Raw genomic sequence first — 7007 nt, forward strand, 5'->3', positions numbered from 1 at the left:
AGCAGGGGGTGGATCCCAGGGAAAGAGGAGGTGGGAGGGGAGAGAGAGGGGGGATAGGGAAAATTGACTTCGGGATGTTATATCTGAGAGAAAAATAAATAAAAAGGAAAAAAAGCCAAGTTGTTAAAAAATATCTGTGCAGAATTAATATAAAATGACATACTGGAAAATTACAGTTGGATACTCACAGTGTCTAGAAATTCTACATTTGATCTTAGCCAAAAGGCCTAGAGGTGATGTGTCCAGAATTCTAATGGCATGAAATGTGAAACCTGATCTCTGAATAAGACTGAGGAGGAGGGGCTCATGGCGCAGTCATGCCCAGACAGGAAGGGGAAGCATCTCAGACAGTAGCTTGCTTCCCTGAGGGGAGAAGAGCTCTACGTTTAAAGCCTAATTTAAATAAAGCAACTATGAGCTTATTTGGTGGCAACTGAGAAAGGCAAAACATACTTAATAATTCATTAGGTGGCATCAAGAAACAATTGTTCATTTTTACAGTGTTACAGGGTTACAGTGATATTCTGGTTATACTTTGAAACCCTTCTTAGAGATGTCTACTGAAATATTTATGGATGAAATAACTGGGGAATAGGCCATGGCTGTGAGACAGAAAAGGAGATGGCACCCTATCAGGGAGTTAGACAACACAGCGTGGGCCTGGAGCATTTTTAACATCGTAAAAAGAAACAGACTCCTTTCTGGCCTGCCCACCAGTCGTGAAATGGCGTGGCAGTGCACAGTACATACAAATTAACTATGTGAGCCATTGCCACAGAGCCCACAGCCCCCTAGAGACCAGCATTGACCAATCAGGACATCACGACTGCCCTGAATTGCATAGTAGAATTATTGCTAGGAACACCAATTGTAGAGGACAGCTTTCAAACAAAATCGCCATGATCGGTTACCGCCTTAGCCCACTGCTTTCTTGCAGTACACAAAACAAAAACACATGTTGCCTTTTTCTCCTCTGGTCTTACATGGGTGAATTTGTCACTACCCACCTGTGGGGAAAGTGGCTGGTGCCACCAGACAGAAGAACTTGTAAGGCTGAGGGATCTCAAAATTGAGAACAGCAGGCGTGGGGGGCAGTTCCCTGCCAAGCTCCCCTTGTTCTGGAACGTGTAACCATGACACCCACTAAGAGGGTCATGACAGTCAGTCACATAAGGACAACACCTGAAGTCCTTCCCAATGCAAATCGAACATCCCTAACATCTCAGACTGAGCCAAGGGAAGCATTTACCTCCGGATCCCACCCTACTCCCAAAATGTTTATAAGGTCCTATCTACGTGGAATAAAGCACACAAGTTATCTCACTGAGAATCGTCTGAGAGTGGCTGTTTTATTGAACTGTAACACTCTGGGGAAGAGTTTACTCTCCTGAAACACTCATCGCTAAACCTGGGATCTACCCAGCAGGCTCCCAGCTGACTGCAGCTACATGTTGTCTTTCGCTATCAATCTTTGAACCCGCTCCGGTTCTCGGCTGCTTACTGCGGCTTGCCACCACTGCTGCTATGGGCTTTGGCACTGCTACGGGCTTCCCTTAGGAGAGCTATAACACTTTGGCCTTTCTGACCAGACCAGAGCCCCAGAGAACCTTTCGTTCCAGCCAGGCTAGAGATCCTCGGAATTTATTGACTCTCGTCCCTCCAAGAAGGACACCTGGAGACCCCTATCACAGACTGCATTCTGCCTTCCCTGAATGGCTGTAACAACCCCAGTGGCAAGGCAGACAGGTGGCCTGACACCCACCAATTCCCTGCCACAAGACTTTGGATTTACTCAAAAGAAGAAGAAGAAGAAGAAGAAGAAGAAGAAGAAGAAGAAGAAGAAGAAGAAGAAGAAGAAGAAGAAGAAGAAGAAGAAGAAGAAGAAGAAGGAAGAAGAAGAAGAAGAAAAAGAAGAAGAAGAAGAAGAAGAAGAAGAAGAAGAAGAAGAAGAAGAAGAAGAAGAAGAAGAAAAGAAAAAAAAAAGAAGAAGGAGGAGGAGGGAAGGAAGGAAGGAAGGAAGGAAGGAAGGAAGGAAGGAAGGAAGGAAGACAGAGAGGAGAGGAGAGGGGAGGGGAGGGGAGGGGAGGGGAGGGGGGGAGGGGAGGGGAGGGGGGGGAGGGGAGGGGAGGGGAGAGGAGAGGAGAGGAGAGGAGAGGAGAGGAGAGGAGAGGAGAGGAGAGGAGAGGAGAGGAGAGGAGAGGAGAGGAGAGGAGAGGAGAGGAGAGGAGAGGAGAGGAGAGGAGAGGAGAGGAGAGGAGAGGAGAGGAGAGGAGAGGAGAGAAAAATATGGGGACTGGAAAAATAGTTTCAAAGTTTACTAGCACTGGCTGCTTTTCCAGAGGATCCTACCCACATGTAGGCTCACAGGGACCACCTTGAGTACAGCATGCATATAGCACACAGACATACATGCAACCTAAATGTTGGGAGCGACCCTGTTTGAATGTTCACTGCCTTGTCAGCCATAGTGCTTACTTATAAAGTCTTGGCCTCTGTAGTAAAGTACTAGCCCAGCTGAGTACAAATAGACATAAATCCTGAAGTCAGCGGAGAACAGATAGCTATAAATCTTGTGGATACGTGCCTAATAACCCTTACTGTTCTGATCTTTCTGCTGAACTGTTTACCCAGTCAATAACCTGTTCCTGGGAATAGGTGCATTACCCAGAAACAAAGTGACTACCCTCCACCCACCCCCCTTTCTGCTCCTACGAGTATATAACCTGTGTGGGGAAAAAAATTTTTGTCAGCTTGAACAGGACCTAGTCTTGATGTCTATTCTTTGTGTTTCTTTGTCCCCCATTATCCCGAGCTTCAACCTGAATCTTCTGCGGCAAAGCTTTTATTGCTTACTTATCAGGAGGGAAGACCCGGAACCGGGAAAATGGTGCTGCTTATATAGCCCGCAGCGTGACATTTCAGCACCTGATGTGGCGTGACAGCTCCTGATTCGTTGCTCGCCCATCACCCCATTACTACACCGCGAGATGGGCAGTGACTAGGCGTGAGTTCACTCTTGCACTTGCGCATAAGGCTTGTTCACTAGTTAGGCACAGTGGAAGCCAGCGCCATCTTATAATGGCGATTGCTCACGGCACACACGGGATTGCTGGCACACACGGGATTGCTCGCGGCATGGCTCTCCACACCCCATTCTCTTCCAGGTGGCCCCTCAAGTCCCTGTTCGACTGTCCCACGGGCCAGAACAGCTAAACACCTATACACATAAACGCTCTATTAAAAAAAAAGAAAAAGAAAGAAAGAAACATTTCCCTGATGATTAAGGATGTTGAACATTTCTTTAGGTGCTTCTCAGTCATTTGGTATTCCTCAGTTGAGAATTCTTTGCTTAACTGTGTACCCCATTTTTAATAGTTTTATTTGGTTTTCTGGAGTCCAACTTCTTGAGCTCTTTACATATATTGGATATTAGCCTCCTATCAGATTTAGGATTGGTAAAGATCTTTTCCCAATCTGTTGGTTGCTGTTTTTTGTCTTATTGACAGTGTCCTTTGCTTTACAGAAGCTTCAAGGCTTTCCCCTACTTTTTCCTCTATAAGTTTCAGTTTCTCTAGTTTTATGTGGAGTTCCTTGATCCACTTAGACTTGAGCTTTGTACAGGAGATAAGAATGGATCAATTTGCATTCTTCTACATGATAACTGCCAGTTGAGCCAGCACCATTTGTTGAAAACGATGTCTTCTTTCCACTGGATGGTTTCAGCTCCTTTGTCAAAGATCAAGAGTATTTCCTTTGTGCTTTACAGAGAGAAAAAGAGTATTTCAGCATGTTCTGTCCTGTTTGAACATGGATAGAAGCAGGAAGCTTCTCCCAGATTCTGTGAAGCAGTTTTCCACAGACCGAGGACGTGAGTGGACACCCGAGACCCCAGGGGACTTAGCTTGGAATTTCCTGATGAAGGTTCAGGCTTTAGACTCGACAGCCAGAGATTTTACCCTTAGGCACAAGATGGTGGATGAAGAGAACAAAGAACTGCTGCTGGCTAGAATGGAGAAGTTAGGAATTGGAGACGCACAAACCATCCATCCCCTGGATGTCCTCTGCGCCTGCATGCTTTGCGCAGACAGCTCTTTGCAACGTGAAGTCATGTCAAATATGTACCACTGCTGCTTTGCTCTTCCCCTGCTACTGCCAGATGCAGAGAACAACAAAAGCATCTTAATGATGGGGGCCATGAAGGACCTAAAGCAGCACGCAACGCAGTCCTCAGGCGGGCCCCCCAGGGAAACAGACGCGTCTCTGAGTCTCATGAAGATGCCTGTCATCTCTTTTGTGCGACTGGGACACTGCAGCTTCTCCAAGTCCAGAATTCTGAACACACTGCTCAGCTCCTCTCGACAGAAACCACACACGTTTTTCCTCCGTCGGGACCTGTCGGTTCCTGTGCTGCCTCGGCAAATTTCTGATGGCCTGGTGGAAGTGATGTGGCACTTTCCCGACGATGCAGAGCTAACGGTGAGCCCACACGTTTTCCAGAAACCTGTTGCTGTTGCTGTGTGGGTTCATTTCTGGGTCTTCAATTCTATTCCATTGATCTACCTGTTTGTCGCTATACCAGTACCATGCAGTTTTTATCACAATTGCTCTGTAGTATAGTTTGAGGTCAGGCATGGTGATTCCACCAGAGAGAGGTCCTTTTATTGTTGAGAATAGTTTTGATATCCTAGGTTTTTTGTTATTCCAGATGAATTTTCAAATTGCCCTTTCTAACTCAGTGAAGAATTGAGTTGGAATTTTGATGGGGATTACATTGAATCTGTAGATTGCTTTCAGCAGGATAGCCATTTTGACTATATTAATCCTGCCAATCCATGAGCATGGGAGATCTTTCCATCTTCTGAGATCTTCTTCAATTTCTTTCTTCAGAGACTTAAAGTTCTTATCATACAGATCTTTCACTTCCTTAGTTAGACTCACACCAAGGTATTTTTTTTATTTGTACTATTGTGAAGAGTTTTGTTTCCCTAACTTCATTCTCAGCCTGTTTATCCTTTGTGTAGAGAAAGGCCACTGATTTCTTTGAGCTAATTTTATATCCAGCTACTTCATGGCAAATCAAAACAACCCTAAGATTCCACCTCACACCAGTCAGAATGGCTAAGATCAAAAACTCAGGTGACAGCAGATGCTGGAGAGGATGTGGAGAAAGAGGAACACTCCTCCATTGTTGTTGGGACTGCAAGCTGGTATACCACTCTGGAAATCAGTTTGATGGTTCCTCAGAAAATTGGACATAGTTCTACTGGAAGAACCAGCAATACCACTCCTGGGCATATACGCAGAAGATGCTCCAAGTTTTAATAAGGACATATGCTCTACTATGTTCATAGCAGCCTTATTTATAATAGCCAGAAGCTGGAAAGAACCCAGATGTCATTCAACAGAGGAATGGATACAGAAAATGTGGTACATTTACACAATTGAGTACTACTCAGCTATTAAAAACAATGGATTTATGAAATTCTTAGACAAATGGATTAATCTGGAGGATATCATCCTGAGTGAGGTAACCAGTCACAAAAGAACACACATGACATTCACTCAATGATAAGTGGATATTAGCCCAGAAGCTCAGAATACCCAAGATACAATTTGCAAAACACATGAAACTCAAGAAGAAGGAAAACCAAAGTGTGGATACTTCAATCCTTCTTAGAAGGGGGAACAAAATACCCATGGAAGGAGTTACAGAGACAAAGTGTAGAGCAGAGACTGAAGGAATGATCATCCAGAGACTGTCCCACCTGGGGATCCATCCCATAAACAACCACCAAACTCAGACACTATTGCACATACCAACAAGAGCTTGCTGACAGGAGCCTGATATAGCTGTCTCCTGTGAGGCTCTGCCAGTGCCTGACTAATACAGAAGTGGATGCTCACAGTCATCCATTAGACTGAGAACAAGGTCCCCAATGAAGGAGCTAGAGAAAGTACCCAAGGAGCTGAAGGGGTTTGCAGCCCCCTAGGAGGAACAATAATATGAACTAACCAGTAACCCCAGAGCTCCCTGGAACTAAACCACCAATCTAGCTGCATATGTAGCAGAGGATGGCCTAGTCGGTCATCAGTGGGAGGAGAGACCCTTGGTCCTGTGAATGTTCTATGCCCCAGTATTGGGGGATGCCTGAGCCAGGAAGAAAGAATGGGTAGGTTGGGGAGCAGGGGGAGTGGGGAGAGGATAGGGGATTTTCAGAGGGGAAACTAGAAAGGGGGATAACAAAACAAAGGGATAACATTTGAAATATAAATAAAGAAAATACCTAATAAAAAAAAAAGAAAGATAAAGCTTTACAGAGAGAGAGAGATCCATGGCCCTATTTAGACTGTCTCGTTTTAAGTCAGCTTGACAAAAGCCAGAGTCATTTGGAAAAAAATTAAACAGGACAAAAATGTCCCCATCTTGTGTCAGCTGGAGCCATCTTTGGTGTCTAATCCCTGCCCTGAAGAGTACCGTTGGAAATCACCCAACCCTGTTCTAGAAACTCAGAGTCAAAATGCCGCCAGCTAACTGTATGATCTTGGCTTCTGTTAAACTGCTTGCTTGCTTCTTCCAACAGTTGCCAATCAGGATATTGTTTTCTTTGTCCTTTATCTTTAAAAAAACTTCCTATATGCATTTGGGACTGCTCTGTGAGAAATGCTTTTCTCCACATAGGTGTCAGCAGGTTCAATACAGACTCTTAATTTGAACTTTGGTTGTGCTGAGTGGTATTTGGGTCTTTATCCCACAACAAGAGAGACTTTCAATGAGAAACTATCTTCACCAGATTATCTGTAGACTTGCCTGCACTGCATTTTTTTTTTTTTTTTTTTGACTGACGACTGATGTGGGAGGACTCAGCTCACTGTGCGCAGTGCCATCCTAGGAAACTATAAGGAAACAGGCTGAGCAAGTCATGAGGAGCAAGCCAGTAAGAGAATCCCTCCAAGGCTTCTGCATCACTGCCTTCCTTCGTTGATAAACTGATACAGAAGTGGAAGTG

At 44.9% G+C, this 7007-nt stretch overlaps 1 pseudogene; it reads left to right on the forward strand.

Moving 5' to 3' along the window:
* On the forward strand, positions 3765-4514 carry Gm16077 (predicted gene 16077; annotated as a pseudogene).

This window comes from Mus musculus, chromosome 15 (assembly GCF_000001635.26).
Source record: "Mus musculus strain C57BL/6J chromosome 15, GRCm38.p6 C57BL/6J".
Taxonomy (NCBI): Eukaryota; Metazoa; Chordata; class Mammalia; order Rodentia; family Muridae; genus Mus; species Mus musculus.